This window comes from Triturus cristatus, chromosome 11 (genome assembly GCF_964204655.1).
Source record: "Triturus cristatus chromosome 11, aTriCri1.1, whole genome shotgun sequence".
Classification (NCBI taxonomy): Eukaryota; Metazoa; Chordata; class Amphibia; order Caudata; family Salamandridae; genus Triturus; species Triturus cristatus.
This window is the reverse complement of record NC_140594.1, coordinates 1,142,829,671-1,142,857,389: the sequence shown is the minus strand read 5'-3', so window position 1 is coordinate 1,142,857,389 and position 27,719 is coordinate 1,142,829,671. Positions and strand designations below refer to the sequence as shown.

Genomic DNA, 27,719 nt, shown 5'->3' with positions numbered 1-27,719 from the left:
GCGAGAGGCTCTTTCCGTGGAAATCTGCCACTTGGAGTCCTCTCAACTTGCCCTCTGATAAAACATTTTTCTGAGTCGCAGTTACATCCGATGGTTACAAGGTGGCGCTGCATTCAGGTGAGAGCACAAGTATGCACAAAATCTTGGGGACTTTTGCCAGATTTATCGGTGGATCTTGCCTATTATTTTCAGAGGCTAGATATCGCCTAGAAATGCTTTTTAAAATAGGGATGCTGGGGTTATAATGTCTGGTCGGGGCTCAGCCCTTTCATTGCCTGCCCCCAGCAAAATATTTATTATCAGCACATGTGAGTGGTGAGTGCTTTATGGAAAATAGCATATATTGGGACAATGAATGTAGCAGATGAGGCGATCGAGATGTCTACCTACGTGTTTGTTTATTTTTTTATATAACGGCTGATTATTCTGTTTCTGATATTTCAGTTTTGTGACATGTTGCATTAAAATATATCCTGCTTGGAGAATATATAAATATTTGCACTGCGTTGGCCGGGAATCGAACCCGGGTCAACTGCTTGGAAGGCAGCTATGCTCACCACTATACCACCAACGCCCTCTGATGTGTGTCCTCTAGGTTCCAGATGTTACAACGCCGAGTGCAGTGGCAATCTTGCACCGGTTCCAATCGTGCATTTGGTGTGGATACCAACATGAAAAGCTGTAGAAATTGTCTTGCAGAGGGTAAAGAACTGGGGATTGAAACCAAGGATAAAGCTGTGCAGAAGAGAAGAAATGGAAAGCAGCAGTACAAATAGTGGAAATGAGCATATGGGCAGCATCGGAAGCAAAGCAGCGAAGAGAAAGGGAGTAAATTCCATGAAATGCATAGGAGATTGATAAAAGCAGAACAAAAAGGGAAGAATTAAATTCAAAGCATGCCCCGAAAAACGTGTGAAGGTCCCACCTGTCATTTATGCTTCTAATTGGGTATCTTTACTTTCAAAGTATAGGGTTGATCCTTTGACGATCACTCTCTTGATTTACAGCAGAGACAGATAGTTGAGAAGTCTTTTCTCACATGGCTAGCACAAGCCTGCGCTTTTCCTTGCTGGCAGGGTGGAAATGACAGATTAGTCCTAGGAAGAAAAATCAAGCAATATTAGCAGAGGATGGTTTCGATCCATCGACCTCTGGGTTATGGGCCCAGCAGGCTTCCGCTGCGCCACTCTGCTCCCTTGTGAAAGTGCTCTCTTTATGCAGAGGAGGAGCTTTCAGCGGAGTGGCAAAGGATTGGTGGGGCTCTCTCCTCATTTGCCTAAGCACATCGCAAGGTATGCTGGGTACAGAAAATCTTCATCTTCCCCACTCACAGTCAGTCATAACTGAAAGTGCAGACCCTCTTAGGAATTAGCCGTTTCAGGCCTTTACCAAGACAGCAGCTCTCTGTCCCTGTCCTTTCTCTGTGATCCTAGCACTAGCATACTCAGGATTTGGCTTTACCTGGGAGCCAGAGATCTACCCGGTGAGGGCTTGCCCGGTGTGAGGCTTTTGAGCGTTTGGGAGCGTTCGGGACGTGAGAGGACAGATGTTACAACGCCGAGTGCAGTGGCAATCTTGCACCGGTTCCAATGGTGCATTTGGTGTGGATACCAACATGAAAAGCAGTAGAAATTGTCTTGCAGAGGGTAAAGAACTGGGGATTGAAACCAAGGATAAAGCTGTGCAGAAGAGAAGAAATGGAAAGCAGCAGTACAAATAGTGGAAATGAGCATATGGGCAGCATCGGAAGCAAAGCAGCGAAGAGAAAGGGAGTAAATTCCATGAAATGCATAGGAGATTGATAAAAGCAGAACAAAAAGGGAAGAATTAAATTCAAAGCATGCCCCGAAACACGTGTGAAGGTCCCACCTGTCATTTATGCTTCTAATTGGGTATCTTTACTTTCAAAGTATAGGGTTGATCCTTTGACGATCACTCTCTTGATTTACAGCAGAGACAGATAGTTGAGAAGTCTTTTCTCACATAGCTAGCACAAGCCTGCGCTTTTCCTTGCTGGCAGGGTGGAAATGACAGATTAGTCCTAGGAAGAAAAATCAAGCAATATTAGCAGAGGATGGTTTCGATCCATCGACCTCTGGGTTATGGGCCCAGCACGCTTCCGCTGCGCCACTCTGCTCCCTTGTGAAAGTGCTCTCTTTATGCAGAGGAGGAGCTTTCAGCGGAGTGGCAAGGGATTGGTGGGGCTCTCTCCTCATTTGCCTAAGCACATCGCAAGGTATGCTGGGTACAGAAAATCTTCATCTTCCCCACTCACAGTCAGTCATAACTGAAAGTGCAGACCCTCTTAGGAATTAGCCGTTTCAGGCCTTTACCAAGACAGCAGCTCTCTGTCCCTGTCCTTTCTCTGTGATCCTAGCACTAGCATACTCAGGATTTGGCTTTACCTGGGAGCCAGAGATCTACCCGGTGAGGGCTTGCCCGGTGTGAGGCTTTTGAGCGTTTGGGAGCGTTCGGGACGTGAGAGGACGCTGGACAGGAAACTATGCCAATTTGAAGTATCCAACCTTCCTGCTGCAGCGAGAGGCTCTTTCCGTGGAAATCTGCCACTTGGAGTCCTCTCAACTTGCCCTCTGATAAAACATTTTTCTGAGTCGCAGTTACATCCGATGGTTACAAGGTGGCGCTGCATTCAGGTGAGAGCACAAGTATGCACAAAATCTTGGGGACTTTTGCCAGATTTATCGGTGGATCTTGCCTATTATTTTCAGAGGCTAGATATCGCCTAGAAATGCTTTTTAAAATAGGGATGCTGGGGTTATAATGTCTGGTCGGGGCTCAGCCCTTTCATTGCCTGCCCCCAGCAAAATATTTATTATCAGCACATGTGAGTGGTGAGTGCTTTATGGAAAATAGCATATATTGGGACAATGAATGTAGCAGATGAGGCGATCGAGATGTCTACCTACGTGTTTGTTTATTTTTTTATATAACGGCTGATTATTCTGTTTCTGATATTTCAGTTTTGTGACATGTTGCATTAAAATATATCCTGCTTGGAGAATATATAAATATTTGCACTGCATTGGCCGGGAATCGAACCCGGGTCAACTGCTTGGAAGGCAGCTATGCTCACCACTATACCACCAACACCCTCTGATGTGTGTCCTCTAGGTTCCAGATGTTACAACGCCGAGTGCAGTGGCAATCTTGCACCGGTTCCAATCGTGCATTTGGTGTGGATACCAACATGAAAAGCTGTAGAAATTGTCTTGCAGAGGGTAAAGAACTTGGGATTGAAACCAAGGATAAAGCTGTGCAGAAGAGAAGAAATGGAAAGCAGCAGTACAAATAGTGGAAATGAGCATATGGGCAGCATCGGAAGCAAAGCAGCGAAGAGAAAGGGAGTAAATTCCATGAAATGCATAGGAGATTGATAAAAGCAGAACAAAAAGGGAAGAATTAAATTCAAAGCATGCCCCGAAAAACGTGTGAAGGTCCCACCTGTCATTTATGCTTCTAATTGGGTATCTTTACTTTCAAAGTATAGGGTTGATCCTTTGACGATCACTCTCTTGATTTACAGCAGAGACAGATAGTTGAGAAGTCTTTTCTCACATAGCTAGCACAAGCCTGCGCTTTTCCTTGCTGGCAGGGTGGAAATGACAGATTAGTCCTAGGAAGAAAAATCAAGCAATATTAGCAGAGGATGGTTTCGATCCATCGACCTCTGGGTTATGGGCCCAGCACGCTTCCGCTGCGCCACTCTGCTCCCTTGTGAAAGTGCTCTCTTTATGCAGAGGAGGAGCTTTCAGCGGAGTGGCAAGGGATTGGTGGGGCTCTCTCCTCATTTGCCTAAGCACATCGCAAGGTATGCTGGGTACAGAAAATCTTCATCTTCCCCACTCACAGTCAGTCATAACTGAAAGTGCAGACCCTCTTAGGAATTAGCCGTTTCAGGCCTTTACCAAGACAGCAGCTCTCTGTCCCTGTCCTTTCTCTGTGATCCTAGCACTAGCATACTCAGGATTTGGCTTTACCTGGGAGCCAGAGATCTACCCGGTGAGGGCGAGGCTTTTGAGCGTTTGGGAGCGTTCGGGACGTGAGAGGACGCTGGACAGGAAACTATGCCAATTTGAAGTATCCAACCTTCCTGCTGCAGTGAGAGGCTCTTTCCGTGGAAATCTGCCACTTGGAGTCCTCTCAACTTGCCCTCTGATAAAACATTTTTCTGAGCCGCAGTTACATCCGATGGTTACAAGGTGGCGCTGCATTCAGGTGAGAACACCAGTATGCACAAAATCTTGGGGACTTTTGCCAGATTTATCGGTGGATCTTGCCTATTATTTTCAGAGGCTAGATATCGCCTAGAAATGCTTTTTAACATAGGGATGCTGGGGTTATAATTTCTGGTCGGGGCTCAGCCCTTTCATTGCTTGCCCCCAGCAAAATATTTATTATCAGCACATGTGAGTGGTGAGTGCTTTATGGAAAATAGCATATATTGGGACAATGAATGTAGCAGATGAGGCGATCGAGATGTCTACCTACGTGTTTGATTATTTTTTTATATAACGGCTGATTATTCTGTTTCTGATATTTCAGTTTTGTGACATGTTGCATTAAAATATATCCTGCTTGGAGAATATATAAATATTTGCACTGCGTTGGCCAGGAATCGAACCCGGGTCAACTGCTTGGAAGGCAGCTATGCTCACCACTATACCACCAACGCCCTCTGATGTGTGTCCTCTAGGTTCCAGATGTTACAACGCCGAGTGCAGTGGCAATCTTGCACCGGTTCCAATCGTGCATTTGGTGTGGATACCAACATGAAAAGCTGTAGAAATTGTCTTGCAGAGGGTAAAGAACTGGGGATTGAAACCAAGGATAAAGCTGTGCAGAAGAGAAGAAATGGAAAGCAGCAGTACAAATAGTGGAAATGAGCATATGGGCAGCATCGGAAGCAAAGCAGCGAAGAGAAAGGGAGTAAATTCCATGAAATGCATAGGAGATTGATAAAAGCAGAACAAAAAGGGAAGAATTAAATTCAAAGCATGCCCCGAAAAACGTGTGAAGGTCCCACCTGTCATTTATGCTTCTAATTGGGTATCTTTACTTTCAAAGTATAGGGTTGATCCTTTGACGATCACTCTCTTGATTTACAGCAGAGACAGATAGTTGAGAAGTCTTTTCTAACATAGCTAGCACAAGCCTGCGCTTTTCCTTGCTGGCAGGGTGGAAATGACAGATTAGTCCTAGGAAGAAAAATCAAGCAATATTAGCAGAGGATGGTTTCGATCCATCGACCTCTGGGTTATGGGCCCAGCACGCTTCCGCTGCGCCACTCTGCTCCCTTGTGAAAGTGCTCTCTTTATGCAGAGGAGGAGCTTTCAGCGGAGTGGCAAGGGATTGGTGGGGCTCTCTCCTCATTTGCCTAAGCACATCGCAAGGTATGCTGGGTACAGAAAATCTTCATCTTCCCCACTCACAGTCAGTCATAACTGAAAGTGCAGACCCTCTTAGGAATTAGCCGTTTCAGGCCTTTACCAAGACAGCAGCTCTCTGTCCCTGTCCTTTCTCTGTGATCCTAGCACTAGCATACTCAGGATTTGGCTTTACCTGGGAGCCAGAGATCTACCCGGTGAGGGCGAGGCTTTTGAGCGTTTGGGAGCGTTCGGGACGTGAGAGGACGCTGGACAGGAAACTATGCCAATTTGAAGTATCCAACCTTCCTGCTGCAGTGAGAGGCTCTTTCCGTGGAAATCTGCCACTTGGAGTCCTCTCAACTTGCCCTCTGATAAAACATTTTTCTGAGTCGCAGTTACATCCGATGGTTACAAGGTGGCGCTGCATTCAGGTGAGAGCACAAGTATGCACAAAATCTTGGGGACTTTTGCCAGATTTATCGGTGGATCTTGCCTATTATTTTCAGAGGCTAGATATCGCCTAGAAATGCTTTTTAAAATAGGGATGCTGGGGTTATAATGTCTGGTCGGGGCTCAGCCCTTTCATTGCCTGCCCCCAGCAAAATATTTATTATCAGCACATGTGAGTGGTGAGTGCTTTATGGAAAATAGCATATATTGGGACAATGAATGTAGCAGATGAGGCGATCGAGATGTCTACCTACGTGTTTGTTTATTTTTTTATATAACGGCTGATTATTCTGTTTCTGATATTTCAGTTTTGTGACATGTTGCATTAAAATATATCCTGCTTGGAGAATATATAAATATTTGCATTGCGTTGGCCGGGAATCGAACCCGGGTCAACTGCTTGGAAGGCAGCTATGCTCACCACTATACCACCAACACCCTCTGATGTGTGTCCTCTAGGTTCCAGATGTTACAACGCCGAGTGCAGTGGCAATCTTGCACCGGTTCCAATCGTGCATTTGGTGTGGATACCAACATGAAAAGCTGTAGAAATTGTCTTGCAGAGGGTAAAGAACTGGGGATTGAAACCAAGGATAAAGCTGTGCAGAAGAGAAGAAATGGAAAGCAGCAGTACAAATAGTGGAAATGAGCATATGGGCAGCATCGGAAGCAAAGCAGCGAAGAGAAAGAGAGTAAATTCCATGAAATGCATAGGAGATTGATAAAAGCAGAACAAAAAGGGAAGAATTAAATTCAAAGCATGCCCCGAAAAACGTGTGAAGGTCCCACCTGTCATTTATGCTTCTAATTGGGTATCTTTACTTTCAAAGTATAGGGTTGATCCTTTGACGATCACTCTCTTGATTTACAGCAGAGACAGATAGTTGAGAAGTCTTTTCTCACATAGCTAGCACAAGCCTGCGCTTTTCCTTGCTGGCAGGGTGGAAATGACAGATTAGTCCTAGGAAGAAAAATCAAGCAATATTAGCAGAGGATGGTTTCGATCCATCGACCTCTGGGTTATGGGCCCAGCACGCTTCCGCTGCGCCACTCTGCTCCCTTGTGAAAGTGCTCTCTTTATGCAGAGGAGGAGCTTTCAGCGGAGTGGCAAGGGATTGGTGGGGCTCTCTCCTCATTTGCCTAAGCACATCGCAAGGTATGCTGGGTACAGAAAATCTTCATCTTCCCCACTCACAGTCAGTCATAACTGAAAGTGCAGACCCTCTTAGGAATTAGCCGTTTCAGGCCTTTACCAAGACAGCAGCTCTCTGTCCCTGTCCTTTCTCTGTGATCCTAGCACTAGCATACTCAGGATTTGGCTTTACCTGGGAGCCAGAGATCTACCCGGTGAGGGCTTGCCCGGTGTGAGGCTTTTGAGCGTTTGGGAGCGTTCGGGACGTGAGAGGACGCTGGACAGGAAACTATGCCAATTTGAAGTATCCAACCTTCCTGCTGCAGTGAGAGGCTCTTTCCGTGGAAATCTGCCACTTGGAGTCCTCTCAACTTGCCCTCTGATAAAACATTTTTCTGAGTCGCAGTTACATCCGATGGTTACAAGGTGGCGCTGCATTCAGGTGAGAGCACAAGTATGCACAAAATCTTGGGGACTTTTGCCAGATTTATCGGTGGATCTTGCCTATTATTTTCAGAGGCTAGATATCGCCTAGAAATGCTTTTTAAAATAGGGATGCTGGGGTTATAATGTCTGGTCGGGGCTCAGCCCTTTCATTGCCTGCCCCCAGCAAAATATTTATTATCAGCACATGTGAGTGGTGAGTGCTTTATGGAAAAAAGCATATATTGGGACAATGAATGTAGCAGATGAGGCGATCGAGATGTCTACCTACGTGTTTGTTTATTTTTTTATATAACGGCTGATTATTCTGTTTCTGATATTTCAGTTTTGTGACATGTTGCATTAAAATATATCCTGCTTGGAGAATATATAAATATTTGCATTGCGTTGGCCGGGAATCGAACCCGGGTCAACTGCTTGGAAGGCAGCTATGCTCACCACTATACCACCAACACCCTCTGATGTGTGTCCTCTAGGTTCCAGATGTTACAACGCCGAGTGCAGTGGCAATCTTGCACCGGTTCCAATCGTGCATTTGGTGTGGATACCAACATGAAAAGCTGTAGAAATTGTCTTGCAGAGGGTAAAGAACTGGGGATTGAAACCAAGGATAAAGCTGTGCAGAAGAGAAGAAATGGAAAGCAGCAGTACAAATAGTGGAAATGAGCATATGGGCAGCATCGGAAGCAAAGCAGCGAAGAGAAAGGGAGTAAATTCCATGAAATGCATAGGAGATTGATAAAAGCAGAACAAAAAGGGAAGAATTAAATTCAAAGCATGCCCCGAAAAACGTGTGAAGGTCCCACCTGTCATTTATGCTTCTAATTGGGTATCTTTACTTTCAAAGTATAGGGTTGATCCTTTGACGATCACTCTCTTGATTTACAGCAGAGACAGATAGTTGAGAAGTCTTTTCTCACATAGCTAGCACAAGCCTGCGCTTTTCCTTGCTGGCAGGGTGGAAATGACAGATTAGTCCTAGGAAGAAAAATCAAGCAATATTAGCAGAGGATGGTTTCGATCCATCGACCTCTGGGTTATGGGCCCAGCACGCTTCCGCTGCGCCACTCTGCTCCCTTGTGAAAGTGCTCTCTTTATGCAGAGGAGGAGCTTTCAGCGGAGTGGCAAGGGATTGGTGGGGCTCTCTCCTCATTTGCCTAAGCACATCGCAAGGTATGCTGGGTACAGAAAATCTTCATCTTCCCCACTCACAGTCAGTCATAACTGAAAGTGCAGACCCTCTTAGGAATTAGCCGTTTCAGGCCTTTACCAAGACAGCAGCTCTCTGTCCCTGTCCTTTCTCTGTGATCCTAGCACTAGCATACTCAGGATTTGGCTTTACCTGGGAGCCAGAGATCTACCCGGTGAGGGCTTGCCCGGTGTGAGGCTTTTGAGCGTTTGGGAGCGTTCGGGACGTGAGAGGACGCTGGACAGGAAACTATGCCAATTTGAAGTATCCAACCTTCCTGCTGCAGCGAGAGGCTCTTTCCGTGGAAATCTGCCACTTGGAGTCATCTCAACTTGCCCTCTGATAAAACATTTTTCTGAGTCGCAGTTACATCCGATGGTTACAAGGTGGCGCTGCATTCAGGTGAGAGCACAAGTATGCACAAAATCTTGGGGACTTTTGCCAGATTTATCGGTGGATCTTGCCTATTATTTTCAGAGGCTAGATATCGCCTAGAAATGCTTTTTAAAATAGGGATGCTGGGGTTATAATGTCTGGTCGGGGCTCAGCCCTTTCATTGCCTGCCCCCAGCAAAATATTTATTATCAGCACATGTGAGTGGTGAGTGCTTTATGGAAAATAGCATATATTGGGACAATGAATGTAGCAGATGAGGCGATCGAGATGTCTACCTACGTGTTTGTTTATTTTTTTATATAACGGCTGATTATTCTGTTTCTGATATTTCAGTTTTGTGACATGTTGCATTAAAATATATCCTGCTTGGAGAATATATAAATATTTGCACTGCGTTGGCCGGGAATCGAACCCGGGTCAACTGCTTGGAAGGCAGCTATGCTCACCACTATACCACCAACACCCTCTGATGTGTGTCCTCTAGGTTCCAGATGTTACAACGCCGAGTGCAGTGGCAATCTTGCACCGGTTCCAATCGTGCATTTGGTGTGGATACCAACATGAAAAGCTGTAGAAATTGTCTTGCAGAGGGTAAAGAACTGGGGATTGAAACCAAGGATAAAGCTGTGCAGAAGAGAAGAAATGGAAAGCAGCAGTACAAATAGTGGAAATGAGCATATGGGCAGCATCGGAAGCAAAGCAGCGAAGAGCAAGGGAGTAAATTCCATGAAATGCATAGGAGATTGATAAAAGCAGAACAAAAAGGGAAGAATTAAATTCAAAGCATGCCCCGAAAAACGTGTGAAGGTCCCACCTGTCATTTATGCTTCTAATTGGGTATCTTTACTTTCAAAGTATAGGGTTGATCCTTTGACGATCACTCTCTTGATTTACAGCAGAGACAGATAGTTGAGAAGTCTTTTCTCACATAGCTAGCACAAGCCTGCGCTTTTCCTTGCTGGCAGGGTGGAAATGACAGATTAGTCCTAGGAAGAAAAATCAAGCAATATTAGCAGAGGATGGTTTCGATCCATCGACCTCTGGGTTATGGGCCCAGCACGCTTCCGCTGCGCCACTCTGCTCCCTTGTGAAAGTGCTCTCTTTATGCAGAGGAGGAGCTTTCAGCGGAGTGGCAAGGGATTGGTGGGGCTCTCTCCTCATTTGCCTAAGCACATCGCAAGGTATGCTGGGTACAGAAAATCTTCATCTTCCCCACTCACAGTCAGTCATAACTGAAAGTGCAGACCCTCTTAGGAATTAGCCGTTTCAGGCCTTTACCAAGACAGCAGCTCTCTGTCCCTGTCCTTTCTCTGTGATCCTAGCACTAGCATACTCAGGATTTGGCTTTACCTGGGAGCCAGAGATCTACCCGGTGAGGGCGAGGCTTTTGAGCGTTTGGGAGCGTTCGGGACGTGAGAGGACGCTGGACAGGAAACTATGCCAATTTGAAGTATCCAACCTTCCTGCTGCAGTGAGAGGCTCTTTCCGTGGAAATCTGCCACTTGGAGTCCTCTCAACTTGCCCTCTGATAAAACATTTTTCTGAGCCGCAGTTACATCCGATGGTTACAAGGTGGCGCTGCATTCAGGTGAGAACACAAGTATGCACAAAATCTTGGGGACTTTTGCCAGATTTATCGGTGGATCTTGCCTATTATTTTCAGAGGCTAGATATCGCCTAGAAATGCTTTTTAACATAGGGATGCTGGGGTTATAATTTCTGGTCGGGGCGCAGCCCTTTCATTGCCTGCCCCCAGCAAAATATTTATTATCAGCACATGTGAGTGGTGAGTGCTTTATGGAAAATAGCATATATTGGGACAATGAATGTAGCAGATGAGGCGATCGAGATGTCTACCTACGTGTTTGATTATTTTTTTATATAACGGCTGATTATTCTGTTTCTGATATTTCAGTTTTGTGACATGTTGCATTAAAATATATCCTGCTTGGAGAATATATAAATATTTGCACTGCGTTGGCCGGGAATCGAACCCGGGTCAACTGCTTGGAAGGCAGCTATGCTCACCACTATACCACCAACGCCCTCTGATGTGTGTCCTCTAGGTTCCAGATGTTACAACGCCGAGTGCAGTGGCAATCTTGCACCGGTTCCAATCGTGCAGTTGGTGTGGATACCAACATGAAAAGCTGTAGAAATTGTCTTGCAGAGGGTAAAGAACTGGGGATTGAAACCAAGGATAAAGCTGTGCAGAAGAGAAGAAATGGAAAGCAGCAGTACAAATAGTGGAAATGAGCATATGGGCAGCATCGGAAGCAAAGCAGCGAAGAGAAAGGGAGTAAATTCCATGAAATGCATAGGAGATTGATAAAAGCAGAACAAAAAGGGAAGAATTAAATTCAAAGCATGCCCCGAAACACGTGTGAAGGTCCCACCTGTCATTTATGCTTCTAATTGGGTATCTTTACTTTCAAAGTATAGGGTTGATCCTTTGACGATCACTCTCTTGATTTACAGCAGAGACAGATAGTTGAGAAGTCTTTTCTCACATAGCTAGCACAAGCCTGCGCTTTTCCTTGCTGGCAGGGTGGAAATGACAGATTAGTCCTAGGAAGAAAAATCAAGCAATATTAGCAGAGGATGGTTTCGATCCATCGACCTCTGGGTTATGGGCCCAGCACGCTTCCGCTGCGCCACTCTGCTCCCTTGTGAAAGTGCTCTCTTTATGCAGAGGAGGAGCTTTCAGCGGAGTGGCAAGGGATTGGTGGGGCTCTCTCCTCATTTGCCTAAGCACATCGCAAGGTATGCTGGGTACAGAAAATCTTCATCTTCCCCACTCACAGTCAGTCATAACTGAAAGTGCAGACCCTCTTAGGAATTAGCCGTTTCAGGCCTTTACCAAGACAGCAGCTCTCTGTCCCTGTCCTTTCTCTGTGATCCTAGCACTAGCATACTCAGGATTTGGCTTTACCTGGGAGCCAGAGATCTACCCGGTGAGGGCGAGGCTTTTGAGCGTTTGGGAGCGTTCGGGACGTGAGAGGACGCTGGACAGGAAACTATGCCAATTTGAAGTATCCAACCTTCCTGCTGCAGCGAGAGGCTCTTTCCGTGGAAATCTGCCACTTGGAGTCCTCTCAACTTGCCCTCTGATAAAACATTTTTCTGAGTCGCAGTTACATCCGATGGTTACAAGGTGGCGCTGCATTCAGGTGAGAGCACAAGTATGCACAAAATCTTGGGGACTTTTGCCAGATTTATCGGTGGATCTTGCCTATTATTTTCAGAGGCTAGATATCGCCTAGAAATGCTTTTTAAAATAGGGATGCTGGGGTTATAATGTCTGGTCGGGGCTCAGCCCTTTCATTGCCTGCCCCCAGCAAAATATTTATTATCAGCACATGTGAGTGGTGAGTGCTTTATGGAAAATAGCATATATTGGGACAATGAATGTAGCAGATGAGGCGATCGAGATGTCTACCTACGTGTTTGTTTATTTTTTTATATAACGGCTGATTATTCTGTTTCTGATATTTCAGTTTTGTGACATGTTGCATTAAAATATATCCTGCTTGGAGAATATATAAATATTTGCACTGCGTTGGCCGGGAATCGAACCCGGGTCAACTGCTTGGAAGGCAGCTATGCTCACCACTATACCACCAACGCCCTCTGATGTGTGTCCTCTAGGTTCCAGATGTTACAACGCCGAGTGCAGTGGCAATCTTGCACCGGTTCCAATCGTGCATTTGGTGTGGATACCAACATGAAAAGCTGTAGAAATTGTCTTGCAGAGGGTAAAGAACTGGGGATTGAAACCAAGGATAAAGCTGTGCAGAAGAGAAGAAATGGAAAGCAGCAGTACAAATAGTGGAAATGAGCATATGGGCAGCATCGGAAGCAAAGCAGCGAAGAGAAAGGGAGTAAATTCCATGAAATGCATAGGAGATTGATAAAAGCAGAACAAAAAGGGAAGAATTAAATTCAAAGCATGCCCCGAAACACGTGTGAAGGTCCCACCTGTCATTTATGCTTCTAATTGGGTATCTTTACTTTCAAAGTATAGGGTTGATCCTTTGACGATCACTCTCTTGATTTACAGCAGAGACAGATAGTTGAGAAGTCTTTTCTCACATAGCTAGCACAAGCCTGCGCTTTTCCTTGCTGGCAGGGTGGAAATGACAGATTAGTCCTAGGAAGAAAAATCAAGCAATATTAGCAGAGGATGGTTTCGATCCATCGACCTCTGGGTTATGGGCCCAGCACGCTTCCGCTGCGCCACTCTGCTCCCTTGTGAAAGTGCTCTCTTTATGCAGAGGAGGAGCTTTCAGCGGAGTGGCAAGGGATTGGTGGGGCTCTCTCCTCATTTGCCTAAGCACATCGCAAGGTATGCTGGGTACAGAAAATCTTCATCTTCCCCACTCACAGTCAGTCATAACTGAAAGTGCAGACCCTCTTAGGAATTAGCCGTTTCAGGCCTTTACCAAGACAGCAGCTCTCTGTCCCTGTCCTTTCTCTGTGATCCTAGCACTAGCATACTCAGGATTTGGCTTTACCTGGGAGCCAGAGATCTACCCGGTAAGGGCGAGGCTTTTGAGCGTTTGGGAGCGTTCGGGACGTGAGAGGACGCTGGACAGGAAACTATGCCAATTTGAAGTATCCAACCTTCCTGCTGCAGTGAGAGGCTCTTTCCGTGGAAATCTGCCACTTGGAGTCCTCTCAACTTGCCCTCTGATAAAACATTTTTCTGAGCCGCAGTTACATCCGATGGTTACAAGGTGGCGCTGCATTCAGGTGAGAACACCAGTATGCACAAAATCTTGGGGACTTTTGCCAGATTTATCGGTGGATCTTGCCTATTATTTTCAGAGGCTAGATATCGCCTAGAAATGCTTTTTAACATAGGGATGCTGGGGTTATAATTTCTGGTCGGGGCTCAGCCCTTTCATTGCCTGCCCCCAGCAAAATATTTATTATCAGCACATGTGAGTGGTGAGTGCTTTATGGAAAATAGCATATATTGGGACAATGAATGTAGCAGATGAGGCGATCGAGATGTCTACCTACGTGTTTGATTATTTTTTTATATAACGGCTGATTATTCTGTTTCTGATATTTCAGTTTTGTGACATGTTGCATTAAAATATATCCTGCTTGGAGAATATATAAATATTTGCACTGCGTTGGCCAGGAATCGAACCCGGGTCAACTGCTTGGAAGGCAGCTATGCTCACCACTATACCACCAACGCCCTCTGATGTGTGTCCTCTAGGTTCCAGATGTTACAACGCCGAGTGCAGTGGCAATCTTGCACCGGTTCCAATCGTGCATTTGGTGTGGATACCAACATGAAAAGCTGTAGAAATTGTCTTGCAGAGGGTAAAGAACTGGGGATTGAAACCAAGGATAAAGCTGTGCAGAAGAGAAGAAATGGAAAGCAGCAGTACAAATAGTGGAAATGAGCATATGGGCAGCATCGGAAGCAAAGCAGCGAAGAGAAAGGGAGTAAATTCCATGAAATGCATAGGAGATTGATAAAAGCAGAACAAAAAGGGAAGAATTAAATTCAAAGCATGCCCCGAAAAACGTGTGAAGGTCCCACCTGTCATTTATGCTTCTAATTGGGTATCTTTACTTTCAAAGTATAGGGTTGATCCTTTGACGATCACTCTCTTGATTTACAGCAGAGACAGATAGTTGAGAAGTCTTTTCTAACATAGCTAGCACAAGCCTGCGCTTTTCCTTGCTGGCAGGGTGGAAATGACAGATTAGTCCTAGGAAGAAAAATCAAGCAATATTAGCAGAGGATGGTTTCGATCCATCGACCTCTGGGTTATGGGCCCAGCACGCTTCCGCTGCGCCACTCTGCTCCCTTGTGAAAGTGCTCTCTTTATGCAGAGGAGGAGCTTTCAGCGGAGTGGCAAGGGATTGGTGGGGCTCTCTCCTCATTTGCCTAAGCACATCGCAAGGTATGCTGGGTACAGAAAATCTTCATCTTCCCCACTCACAGTCAGTCATAACTGAAAGTGCAGACCCTCTTAGGAATTAGCCGTTTCAGGCCTTTACCAAGACAGCAGCTCTCTGTCCCTGTCCTTTCTCTGTGATCCTAGCACTAGCATACTCAGGATTTGGCTTTACCTGGGAGCCAGAGATCTACCCGGTGAGGGCGAGGCTTTTGAGCGTTTGGGAGCGTTCGGGACGTGAGAGGACGCTGGACAGGAAACTATGCCAATTTGAAGTATCCAACCTTCCTGCTGCAGTGAGAGGCTCTTTCCGTGGAAATCTGCCACTTGGAGTCCTCTCAACTTGCCCTCTGATAAAACATTTTTCTGAGTCGCAGTTACATCCGATGGTTACAAGGTGGCGCTGCATTCAGGTGAGAGCACAAGTATGCACAAAATCTTGGGGACTTTTGCCAGATTTATCGGTGGATCTTGCCTATTATTTTCAGAGGCTAGATATCGCCTAGAAATGCTTTTTAAAATAGGGATGCTGGGGTTATAATGTCTGGTCGGGGCTCAGCCCTTTCATTGCCTGCCCCCAGCAAAATATTTATTATCAGCACATGTGAGTGGTGAGTGCTTTATGGAAAATAGCATATATTGGGACAATGAATGTAGCAGATGAGGCGATCGAGATGTCTACCTACGTGTTTGTTTATTTTTTTATATAACGGCTGATTATTCTGTTTCTGATATTTCAGTTTTGTGACATGTTGCATTAAAATATATCCTGCTTGGAGAATATATAAATATTTGCATTGCGTTGGCCGGGAATCGAACCCGGGTCAACTGCTTGGAAGGCAGCTATGCTCACCACTATACCACCAACACCCTCTGATGTGTGTCCTCTAGGTTCCAGATGTTACAACGCCGAGTGCAGTGGCAATCTTGCACCGGTTCCAATCGTGCATTTGGTGTGGATACCAACATGAAAAGCTGTAGAAATTGTCTTGCAGAGGGTAAAGAACTGGGGATTGAAACCAAGGATAAAGCTGTGCAGAAGAGAAGAAATGGAAAGCAGCAGTACAAATAGTGGAAATGAGCATATGGGCAGCATCGGAAGCAAAGCAGCGAAGAGAAAGAGAGTAAATTCCATGAAATGCATAGGAGATTGATAAAAGCAGAACAAAAAGGGAAGAATTAAATTCAAAGCATGCCCCGAAAAACGTGTGAAGGTCCCACCTGTCATTTATGCTTCTAATTGGGTATCTTTACTTTCAAAGTATAGGGTTGATCCTTTGACGATCACTCTCTTGATTTACAGCAGAGACAGATAGTTGAGAAGTCTTTTCTCACATAGCTAGCACAAGCCTGCGCTTTTCCTTGCTGGCAGGGTGGAAATGACAGATTAGTCCTAGGAAGAAAAATCAAGCAATATTAGCAGAGGATGGTTTCGATCCATCGACCTCTGGGTTATGGGCCCAGCACGCTTCCGCTGCGCCACTCTGCTCCCTTGTGAAAGTGCTCTCTTTATGCAGAGGAGGAGCTTTCAGCGGAGTGGCAAGGGATTGGTGGGGCTCTCTCCTCATTTGCCTAAGCACATCGCAAGGTATGCTGGGTACAGAAAATCTTCATCTTCCCCACTCACAGTCAGTCATAACTGAAAGTGCAGACCCTCTTAGGAATTAGCCGTTTCAGGCCTTTACCAAGACAGCAGCTCTCTGTCCCTGTCCTTTCTCTGTGATCCTAGCACTAGCATACTCAGGATTTGGCTTTACCTGGGAGCCAGAGATCTACCCGGTGAGGGCTTGCCCGGTGTGAGGCTTTTGAGCGTTTGGGAGCGTTCGGGACGTGAGAGGACGCTGGACAGGAAACTATGCCAATTTGAAGTATCCAACCTTCCTGCTGCAGTGAGAGGCTCTTTCCGTGGAAATCTGCCACTTGGAGTCCTCTCAACTTGCCCTCTGATAAAACATTTTTCTGAGTCGCAGTTACATCCGATGGTTACAAGGTGGCGCTGCATTCAGGTGAGAGCACAAGTATGCACAAAATCTTGGGGACTTTTGCCAGATTTATCGGTGGATCTTGCCTATTATTTTCAGAGGCTAGATATCGCCTAGAAATGCTTTTTAAAATAGGGATGCTGGGGTTATAATGTCTGGTCGGGGCTCAGCCCTTTCATTGCCTGCCCCCAGCAAAATATTTATTATCAGCACATGTGAGTGGTGAGTGCTTTATGGAAAAAAGCATATATTGGGACAATGAATGTAGCAGATGAGGCGATCGAGATGTCTACCTACGTGTTTGTTTATTTTTTTATATAACGGCTGATTATTCTGTTTCTGATATTTCAGTTTTGTGACATGTTGCATTAAAATATATCCTGCTTGGAGAATATATAAATATTTGCATTGCGTTGGCCGGGAATCGAACCCGGGTCAACTGCTTGGAAGGCAGCTATGCTCACCACTATACCACCAACACCCTCTGATGTGTGTCCTCTAGGTTCCAGATGTTACAACGCCGAGTGCAGTGGCAATCTTGCACCGGTTCCAATCGTGCATTTGGTGTGGATACCAACATGAAAAGCTGTAGAAATTGTCTTGCAGAGGGTAAAGAACTGGGGATTGAAACCAAGGATAAAGCTGTGCAGAAGAGAAGAAATGGAAAGCAGCAGTACAAATAGTGGAAATGAGCATATGGGCAGCATCGGAAGCAAAGCAGCGAAGAGAAAGGGAGTAAATTCCATGAAATGCATAGGAGATTGATAAAAGCAGAACAAAAAGGGAAGAATTAAATTCAAAGCATGCCCCGAAAAACGTGTGAAGGTCCCACCTGTCATTTATGCTTCTAATTGGGTATCTTTACTTTCAAAGTATAGGGTTGATCCTTTGACGATCACTCTCTTGATTTACAGCAGAGACAGATAGTTGAGAAGTCTTTTCTCACATAGCTAGCACAAGCCTGCGCTTTTCCTTGCTGGCAGGGTGGAAATGACAGATTAGTCCTAGGAAGAAAAATCAAGCAATATTAGCAGAGGATGGTTTCGATCCATCGACCTCTGGGTTATGGGCCCAGCACGCTTCCGCTGCGCCACTCTGCTCCCTTGTGAAAGTGCTCTCTTTATGCAGAGGAGGAGCTTTCAGCGGAGTGGCAAGGGATTGGTGGGGCTCTCTCCTCATTTGCCTAAGCACATCGCAAGGTATGCTGGGTACAGAAAATCTTCATCTTCCCCACTCACAGTCAGTCATAACTGAAAGTGCAGACCCTCTTAGGAATTAGCCGTTTCAGGCCTTTACCAAGACAGCAGCTCTCTGTCCCTGTCCTTTCTCTGTGATCCTAGCACTAGCATACTCAGGATTTGGCTTTACCTGGGAGCCAGAGATCTACCCGGTGAGGGCTTGCCCGGTGTGAGGCTTTTGAGCGTTTGGGAGCGTTCGGGACGTGAGAGGACGCTGGACAGGAAACTATGCCAATTTGAAGTATCCAACCTTCCTGCTGCAGCGAGAGGCTCTTTCCGTGGAAATCTGCCACTTGGAGTCATCTCAACTTGCCCTCTGATAAAACATTTTTCTGAGTCGCAGTTACATCCGATGGTTACAAGGTGGCGCTGCATTCAGGTGAGAGCACAAGTATGCACAAAATCTTGGGGACTTTTGCCAGATTTATCGGTGGATCTTGCCTATTATTTTCAGAGGCTAGATATCGCCTAGAAATGCTTTTTAAAATAGGGATGCTGGGGTTATAATGTCTGGTCGGGGCTCAGCCCTTTCATTGCCTGCCCCCAGCAAAATATTTATTATCAGCACATGTGAGTGGTGAGTGCTTTATGGAAAATAGCATATATTGGGACAATGAATGTAGCAGATGAGGCGATCGAGATGTCTACCTACGTGTTTGTTTATTTTTTTATATAACGGCTGATTATTCTGTTTCTGATATTTCAGTTTTGTGACATGTTGCATTAAAATATATCCTGCTTGGAGAATATATAAATATTTGCACTGCGTTGGCCGGGAATCGAACCCGGGTCAACTGCTTGGAAGGCAGCTATGCTCACCACTATACCACCAACACCCTCTGATGTGTGTCCTCTAGGTTCCAGATGTTACAACGCCGAGTGCAGTGGCAATCTTGCACCGGTTCCAATCGTGCATTTGGTGTGGATACCAACATGAAAAGCTGTAGAAATTGTCTTGCAGAGGGTAAAGAACTGGGGATTGAAACCAAGGATAAAGCTGTGCAGAAGAGAAGAAATGGAAAGCAGCAGTACAAATAGTGGAAATGAGCATATGGGCAGCATCGGAAGCAAAGCAGCGAAGAGCAAGGGAGTAAATTCCATGAAATGCATAGGAGATTGATAAAAGCAGAACAAAAAGGGAAGAATTAAATTCAAAGCATGCCCCGAAAAACGTGTGAAGGTCCCACCTGTCATTTATGCTTCTAATTGGGTATCTTTACTTTCAAAGTATAGGGTTGATCCTTTGACGATCACTCTCTTGATTTACAGCAGAGACAGATAGTTGAGAAGTCTTTTCTCACATAGCTAGCACAAGCCTGCGCTTTTCCTTGCTGGCAGGGTGGAAATGACAGATTAGTCCTAGGAAGAAAAATCAAGCAATATTAGCAGAGGATGGTTTCGATCCATCGACCTCTGGGTTATGGGCCCAGCACGCTTCCGCTGCGCCACTCTGCTCCCTTGTGAAAGTGCTCTCTTTATGCAGAGGAGGAGCTTTCAGCGGAGTGGCAAGGGATTGGTGGGGCTCTCTCCTCATTTGCCTAAGCACATCGCAAGGTATGCTGGGTACAGAAAATCTTCATCTTCCCCACTCACAGTCAGTCATAACTGAAAGTGCAGACCCTCTTAGGAATTAGCCGTTTCAGGCCTTTACCAAGACAGCAGCTCTCTGTCCCTGTCCTTTCTCTGTGATCCTAGCACTAGCATACTCAGGATTTGGCTTTACCTGGGAGCCAGAGATCTACCCGGTGAGGGCGAGGCTTTTGAGCGTTTGGGAGCGTTCGGGACGTGAGAGGACGCTGGACAGGAAACTATGCCAATTTGAAGTATCCAACCTTCCTGCTGCAGTGAGAGGCTCTTTCCGTGGAAATCTGCCACTTGGAGTCCTCTCAACTTGCCCTCTGATAAAACATTTTTCTGAGCCGCAGTTACATCCGATGGTTACAAGGTGGCGCTGCATTCAGGTGAGAACACAAGTATGCACAAAATCTTGGGGACTTTTGCCAGATTTATCGGTGGATCTTGCCTATTATTTTCAGAGGCTAGATATCGCCTAGAAATGCTTTTTAACATAGGGATGCTGGGGTTATAATTTCTGGTCGGGGCGCAGCCCTTTCATTGCCTGCCCCCAGCAAAATATTTATTATCAGCACATGTGAGTGGTGAGTGCTTTATGGAAAATAGCATATATTGGGACAATGAATGTAGCAGATGAGGCGATCGAGATGTCTACCTACGTGTTTGATTATTTTTTTATATAACGGCTGATTATTCTGTTTCTGATATTTCAGTTTTGTGACATGTTGCATTAAAATATATCCTGCTTGGAGAATATATAAATATTTGCACTGCGTTGGCCGGGAATCGAACCCGGGTCAACTGCTTGGAAGGCAGCTATGCTCACCACTATACCACCAACGCCCTCTGATGTGTGTCCTCTAGGTTCCAGATGTTACAACGCCGAGTGCAGTGGCAATCTTGCACCGGTTCCAATCGTGCAGTTGGTGTGGATACCAACATGAAAAGCTGTAGAAATTGTCTTGCAGAGGGTAAAGAACTGGGGATTGAAACCAAGGATAAAGCTGTGCAGAAGAGAAGAAATGGAAAGCAGCAGTACAAATAGTGGAAATGAGCATATGGGCAGCATCGGAAGCAAAGCAGCGAAGAGAAAGGGAGTAAATTCCATGAAATGCATAGGAGATTGATAAAAGCAGAACAAAAAGGGAAGAATTAAATTCAAAGCATGCCCCGAAACACGTGTGAAGGTCCCACCTGTCATTTATGCTTCTAATTGGGTATCTTTACTTTCAAAGTATAGGGTTGATCCTTTGACGATCACTCTCTTGATTTACAGCAGAGACAGATAGTTGAGAAGTCTTTTCTCACATAGCTAGCACAAGCCTGCGCTTTTCCTTGCTGGCAGGGTGGAAATGACAGATTAGTCCTAGGAAGAAAAATCAAGCAATATTAGCAGAGGATGGTTTCGATCCATCGACCTCTGGGTTATGGGCCCAGCACGCTTCCGCTGCGCCACTCTGCTCCCTTGTGAAAGTGCTCTCTTTATGCAGAGGAGGAGCTTTCAGCGGAGTGGCAAGGGATTGGTGGGGCTCTCTCCTCATTTGCCTAAGCACATCGCAAGGTATGCTGGGTACAGAAAATCTTCATCTTCCCCACTCACAGTCAGTCATAACTGAAAGTGCAGACCCTCTTAGGAATTAGCCGTTTCAGGCCTTTACCAAGACAGCAGCTCTCTGTCCCTGTCCTTTCTCTGTGATCCTAGCACTAGCATACTCAGGATTTGGCTTTACCTGGGAGCCAGAGATCTACCCGGTGAGGGCGAGGCTTTTGAGCGTTTGGGAGCGTTCGGGACGTGAGAGGACGCTGGACAGGAAACTATGCCAATTTGAAGTATCCAACCTTCCTGCTGCAGCGAGAGGCTCTTTCCGTGGAAATCTGCCACTTGGAGTCCTCTCAACTTGCCCTCTGATAAAACATTTTTCTGAGTCGCAGTTACATCCGATGGTTACAAGGTGGCGCTGCATTCAGGTGAGAGCACAAGTATGCACAAAATCTTGGGGACTTTTGCCAGATTTATCGGTGGATCTTGCCTATTATTTTCAGAGGCTAGATATCGCCTAGAAATGCTTTTTAAAATAGGGATGCTGGGGTTATAATGTCTGGTCGGGGCTCAGCCCTTTCATTGCCTGCCCCCAGCAAAATATTTATTATCAGCACATGTGAGTGGTGAGTGCTTTATGGAAAATAGCATATATTGGGACAATGAATGTAGCAGATGAGGCGATCGAGATGTCTACCTACGTGTTTGTTTATTTTTTTATATAACGGCTGATTATTCTGTTTCTGATATTTCAGTTTTGTGACATGTTGCATTAAAATATATCCTGCTTGGAGAATATATAAATATTTGCACTGCGTTGGCCGGGAATCGAACCCGGGTCAACTGCTTGGAAGGCAGCTATGCTCACCACTATACCACCAACGCCCTCTGATGTGTGTCCTCTAGGTTCCAGATGTTACAACGCCGAGTGCAGTGGCAATCTTGCACCGGTTCCAATCGTGCATTTGGTGTGGATACCAACATGAAAAGCTGTAGAAATTGTCTTGCAGAGGGTAAAGAACTGGGGATTGAAACCAAGGATAAAGCTGTGCAGAAGAGAAGAAATGGAAAGCAGCAGTACAAATAGTGGAAATGAGCATATGGGCAGCATCGGAAGCAAAGCAGCGAAGAGAAAGGGAGTAAATTCCATGAAATGCATAGGAGATTGATAAAAGCAGAACAAAAAGGGAAGAATTAAATTCAAAGCATGCCCCGAAACACGTGTGAAGGTCCCACCTGTCATTTATGCTTCTAATTGGGTATCTTTACTTTCAAAGTATAGGGTTGATCCTTTGACGATCACTCTCTTGATTTACAGCAGAGACAGATAGTTGAGAAGTCTTTTCTCACATAGCTAGCACAAGCCTGCGCTTTTCCTTGCTGGCAGGGTGGAAATGACAGATTAGTCCTAGGAAGAAAAATCAAGCAATATTAGCAGAGGATGGTTTCGATCCATCGACCTCTGGGTTATGGGCCCAGCACGCTTCCGCTGCGCCACTCTGCTCCCTTGTGAAAGTGCTCTCTTTATGCAGAGGAGGAGCTTTCAGCGGAGTGGCAAGGGATTGGTGGGGCTCTCTCCTCATTTGCCTAAGCACATCGCAAGGTATGCTGGGTACAGAAAATCTTCATCTTCCCCACTCACAGTCAGTCATAACTGAAAGTGCAGACCCTCTTAGGAATTAGCCGTTTCAGGCCTTTACCAAGACAGCAGCTCTCTGTCCCTGTCCTTTCTCTGTGATCCTAGCACTAGCATACTCAGGATTTGGCTTTACCTGGGAGCCAGAGATCTACCCGGTAAGGGCGAGGCTTTTGAGCGTTTGGGAGCGTTCGGGACGTGAGAGGACGCTGGACAGGAAACTATGCCAATTTGAAGTATCCAACCTTCCTGCTGCAGTGAGAGGCTCTTTCCGTGGAAATCTGCCACTTGGAGTCCTCTCAACTTGCCCTCTGATAAAACATTTTTCTGAGCCGCAGTTACATCCGATGGTTACAAGGTGGCGCTGCATTCAGGTGAGAACACCAGTATGCACAAAATCTTGGGGACTTTTGCCAGATTTATCGGTGGATCTTGCCTATTATTTTCAGAGGCTAGATATCGCCTAGAAATGCTTTTTAACATAGGGATGCTGGGGTTATAATTTCTGGTCGGGGCTCAGCCCTTTCATTGCCTGCCCCCAGCAAAATATTTATTATCAGCACATGTGAGTGGTGAGTGCTTTATGGAAAATAGCATATATTGGGACAATGAATGTAGCAGATGAGGCGATCGAGATGTCTACCTACGTGTTTGATTATTTTTTTATATAACGGCTGATTATTCTGTTTCTGATATTTCAGTTTTGTGACATGTTGCATTAAAATATATCCTGCTTGGAGAATATATAAATATTTGCACTGCGTTGGCCAGGAATCGAACCCGGGTCAACTGCTTGGAAGGCAGCTATGCTCACCACTATACCACCAACGCCCTCTGATGTGTGTCCTCTAGGTTCCAGATGTTACAACGCCGAGTGCAGTGGCAATCTTGCACCGGTTCCAATCGTGCATTTGGTGTGGATACCAACATGAAAAGCTGTAGAAATTGTCTTGCAGAGGGTAAAGAACTGGGGATTGAAACCAAGGATAAAGCTGTGCAGAAGAGAAGAAATGGAAAGCAGCAGTACAAATAGTGGAAATGAGCATATGGGCAGCATCGGAAGCAAAGCAGCGAAGAGAAAGGGAGTAAATTCCATGAAATGCATAGGAGATTGATAAAAGCAGAACAAAAAGGGAAGAATTAAATTCAAAGCATGCCCCGAAAAACGTGTGAAGGTCCCACCTGTCATTTATGCTTCTAATTGGGTATCTTTACTTTCAAAGTATAGGGTTGATCCTTTGACGATCACTCTCTTGATTTACAGCAGAGACAGATAGTTGAGAAGTCTTTTCTAACATAGCTAGCACAAGCCTGCGCTTTTCCTTGCTGGCAGGGTGGAAATGACAGATTAGTCCTAGGAAGAAAAATCAAGCAATATTAGCAGAGGATGGTTTCGATCCATCGACCTCTGGGTTATGGGCCCAGCACGCTTCCGCTGCGCCACTCTGCTCCCTTGTGAAAGTGCTCTCTTTATGCAGAGGAGGAGCTTTCAGCGGAGTGGCAAGGGATTGGTGGGGCTCTCTCCTCATTTGCCTAAGCACATCGCAAGGTATGCTGGGTACAGAAAATCTTCATCTTCCCCACTCACAGTCAGTCATAACTGAAAGTGCAGACCCTCTTAGGAATTAGCCGTTTCAGGCCTTTACCAAGACAGCAGCTCTCTGTCCCTGTCCTTTCTCTGTGATCCTAGCACTAGCATACTCAGGATTTGGCTTTACCTGGGAGCCAGAGATCTACCCGGTGAGGGCTTGCCCGGTGTGAGGCTTTTGAGCGTTTGGGAGCGTTCGGGACGTGAGAGGACGCTGGACAGGAAACTATGCCAATTTGAAGTATCCAACCTTCCTGCTGCAGTGAGAGGCTCTTTCCGTGGAAATCTGCCACTTGGAGTCCTCTCAACTTGCCCTCTGATAAAACATTTTTCTGAGCCGCAGTTACATCCGATGGTTACAAGGTGGCGCTGCATTCAGGTGAGAACACAAGTATGCACAAAATCTTGGGGACTTTTGCCAGATTTATCGGTGGATCTTGCCTATTATTTTCAGAGGCTAGATATCGCCTAGAAATGCTTTTTAACATAGGGATGCTGGGGTTATAATTTCTGGTCGGGGCTCAGCCCTTTCATTGCCTGCCCCCAGCAAAATATTTATTATCAGCACATGTGAGTGGTGAGTGCTTTATGGAAAATAGCATATATTGGGACAATGAATGTAGCAGATGAGGCGATCGAGATGTCTACCTACGTGTTTGATTATTTTTTTATATAACGGCTGATTATTCTGTTTCTGATATTTCAGTTTTGTGACATGTTGCATTAAAATATATCCTGCTTGGAGAATATATAAATATTTGCACTGCGTTGGCCGGGAATCGAACCCGGGTCAACTGCTTGGAAGGCAGCTATGCTCACCACTATACCACCAACGCCCTCTGATGTGTGTCCTCTAGGTTCCAGATGTTACAACGCCGAGTGCAGTGGCAATCTTGCACGGGTTCCAATCGTGCATTTGGTGTGGATACCAACATGAAAAGCTGTAGAAATTGTCTTGCAGAGGGTAAAGAACTGGGGATTGAAACCAAGGATAAAGCTGTGCAGAAGAGAAGAAATGGAAAGCAGCAGTACAAATAGTGGAAATGAGCATATGGGCAGCATCGGAAGCAAAGCAGCGAAGAGAAAGGGAGTAAATTCCATGAAATGCATAGGAGATTGATAAAAGCAGAACAAAAAGGGAAGAATTAAATTCAAAGCATGCCCCGAAAAACGTGTGAAGGTCCCACCTGTCATTTATGCTTCTAATTGGGTATCTTTACTTTCAAAGTATAGGGTTGATCCTTTGACGATCACTCTCTTGATTTACAGCAGAGACAGATAGTTGAGAAGTCTTTTCTCACATGGCTAGCACAACCCTGCGCTTTTCCTTGCTGGCAGGGTGGAAATGACAGATTAGTCCTAGGAAGAAAAATCAAGCAATATTAGCAGAGGATGGTTTCGATCCATCGACCTCTGGGTTATGGGCCCAGCAGGCTTCCGCTGCGCCACTCTGCTCCCTTGTGAAAGTGCTCTCTTTATGCAGAGGAGGAGCTTTCAGCGGAGTGGCAAGGGATTGGTGGGGCTCTCTCCTCATTTGCCTAAGCACATCGCAAGGTATGCTGGGTACAGAAAATCTTCATCTTCCCCACTCACAGTCAGTCATAACTGAAAGTGCAGACCCTCTTAGGAATTAGCCGTTTCAGGCCTTTACCAAGACAGCAGCTCTCTGTCCCTGTCCTTTCTCTGTGATCCTAGCACTAGCATACTCAGGATTTGGCTTTACCTGGGAGCCAGAGATCTACCCGGTGAGGGCTTGCCCGGTGTGAGGCTTTTGAGCGTTTGGGAGCGTTCGGGACGTGAGAGGACGCTGGACAGGAAACTATGCCAATTTGAAGTATCCAACCTTCCTGCTGCAGCGAGAGGCTCTTTCCGTGGAAATCTGCCACTTGGAGTCATCTCAACTTGCCCTCTGATAAAACATTTTTCTGAGTCGCAGTTACATCCGATGGTTACAAGGTGGCGCTGCATTCAGGTGAGAGCACAAGTATGCACAAAATCTTGGGGACTTTTGCCAGATTTATCGGTGGATCTTGCCTATTATTTTCAGAGGCTAGATATCGCCTAGAAATGCTTTTTAAAATAGGGATGCTGGGGTTATAATGTCTGGTCGGGGCTCAGCCCTTTCATTGCCTGCCCCCAGCAAAATATTTATTATCAGCACATGTGAGTGGTGAGTGCTTTATGGAAAATAGCATATATTGGGACAATGAATGTAGCAGATGAGGCGATCGAGATGTCTACCTACGTGTTTGTTTATTTTTTTATATAACGGCTGATTATTCTGTTTCTGATATTTCAGTTTTGTGACATGTTGCATTAAAATATATCCTGCTTGGAGAATATATAAATATTTGCACTGCATTGGCCGGGAATTGAACCCGGGTCAACTGCTTGGAAGGCAGCTATGCTCACCACTATACCACCAACACCCTCTGATGTGTGTCCTCTAGGTTCCAGATGTTACAACGCCGAGTGCAGTGGCAATCTTGCACCGGTTCCAATCGTGCATTTGGTGTGGATACCAACATGAAAAGCTGTAGAAATTGTCTTGCAGAGGGTAAAGAACTTGGGATTGAAACCAAGGATAAAGCTGTGCAGAAGAGAAGAAATGGAAAGCAGCAGTACAAATAGTGGAAATGAGCATATGGGCAGCATCGGAAGCAAAGCAGCGAAGAGAAAGGGAGTAAATTCCATGAAATGCATAGGAGATTGATAAAAGCAGAACAAAAAGGGAAGAATTAAATTCAAAGCATGCCCCGAAAAACGTGTGAAGGTCCCACCTGTCATTTATGCTTCTAATTGGGTATCTTTACTTTCAAAGTATAGGGTTGATCCTTTGACGATCACTCTCTTGATTTACAGCAGAGACAGATAGTTGAGAAGTCTTTTCTCACATAGCTAGCACAAGCCTGCGCTTTTCCTTGCTGGCAGGGTGGAAATGACAGATTAGTCCTAGGAAGAAAAATCAAGCAATATTAGCAGAGGATGGTTTCGATCCATCGACCTCTGGGTTATGGGCCCAGCACGCTTCCGCTGCGCCACTCTGCTCCCTTGTGAAAGTGCTCTCTTTATGCAGAGGAGGAGCTTTCAGCGGAGTGGCAAGGGATTGGTGGGGCTCTCTCCTCATTTGCCTAAGCACATCGCAAGGTATGCTGGGTACAGAAAATCTTCATCTTCCCCACTCACAGTCAGTCATAACTGAAAGTGCAGACCCTCTTAGGAATTAGCCGTTTCAGGCCTT

General features: G+C 45.7%; 12 non-coding genes across 12 annotated transcripts; all 12 read right to left on the bottom strand.

Annotated features, from left to right (window-relative positions):
- Positions 1 to 502: 502 nt before the first annotated feature.
- On the bottom strand, positions 503 to 574 carry TRNAG-UCC (transfer RNA glycine (anticodon UCC)). The gene has a single exon. It is a non-coding gene; the product is annotated as a tRNA-Gly (tRNA).
- A 5,629-nt stretch (positions 575 to 6,203) lies between these two features.
- TRNAG-UCC (transfer RNA glycine (anticodon UCC)) lies at positions 6,204 to 6,275 on the bottom strand. Its single transcript has one exon. It is a non-coding gene; the product is annotated as a tRNA-Gly (tRNA).
- A 1,521-nt stretch (positions 6,276 to 7,796) lies between these two features.
- On the bottom strand, positions 7,797 to 7,868 carry TRNAG-UCC (transfer RNA glycine (anticodon UCC)). Its single transcript has one exon. It is a non-coding gene; the product is annotated as a tRNA-Gly (tRNA).
- A 1,521-nt stretch (positions 7,869 to 9,389) lies between these two features.
- Positions 9,390 to 9,461, bottom strand: TRNAG-UCC (transfer RNA glycine (anticodon UCC)). Its single transcript has one exon. It is a non-coding gene; the product is annotated as a tRNA-Gly (tRNA).
- A 1,510-nt stretch (positions 9,462 to 10,971) lies between these two features.
- On the bottom strand, positions 10,972 to 11,043 carry TRNAG-UCC (transfer RNA glycine (anticodon UCC)). Its single transcript has one exon. It is a non-coding gene; the product is annotated as a tRNA-Gly (tRNA).
- A 1,510-nt stretch (positions 11,044 to 12,553) lies between these two features.
- Positions 12,554 to 12,625, bottom strand: TRNAG-UCC (transfer RNA glycine (anticodon UCC)). The gene has a single exon. It is a non-coding gene; the product is annotated as a tRNA-Gly (tRNA).
- A 3,092-nt stretch (positions 12,626 to 15,717) lies between these two features.
- On the bottom strand, positions 15,718 to 15,789 carry TRNAG-UCC (transfer RNA glycine (anticodon UCC)). The gene has a single exon. It is a non-coding gene; the product is annotated as a tRNA-Gly (tRNA).
- A 1,521-nt stretch (positions 15,790 to 17,310) lies between these two features.
- TRNAG-UCC (transfer RNA glycine (anticodon UCC)) lies at positions 17,311 to 17,382 on the bottom strand. Its single transcript has one exon. It is a non-coding gene; the product is annotated as a tRNA-Gly (tRNA).
- Positions 17,383 to 18,903: 1,521 nt separating this feature from the next.
- Positions 18,904 to 18,975, bottom strand: TRNAG-UCC (transfer RNA glycine (anticodon UCC)). Its single transcript has one exon. It is a non-coding gene; the product is annotated as a tRNA-Gly (tRNA).
- A 1,510-nt stretch (positions 18,976 to 20,485) lies between these two features.
- Positions 20,486 to 20,557, bottom strand: TRNAG-UCC (transfer RNA glycine (anticodon UCC)). Its single transcript has one exon. It is a non-coding gene; the product is annotated as a tRNA-Gly (tRNA).
- A 1,510-nt stretch (positions 20,558 to 22,067) lies between these two features.
- On the bottom strand, positions 22,068 to 22,139 carry TRNAG-UCC (transfer RNA glycine (anticodon UCC)). Its single transcript has one exon. It is a non-coding gene; the product is annotated as a tRNA-Gly (tRNA).
- A 3,103-nt stretch (positions 22,140 to 25,242) lies between these two features.
- Positions 25,243 to 25,314, bottom strand: TRNAG-UCC (transfer RNA glycine (anticodon UCC)). The gene has a single exon. It is a non-coding gene; the product is annotated as a tRNA-Gly (tRNA).
- Between the last annotated feature and the right edge of the window lie 2,405 nt (positions 25,315 to 27,719).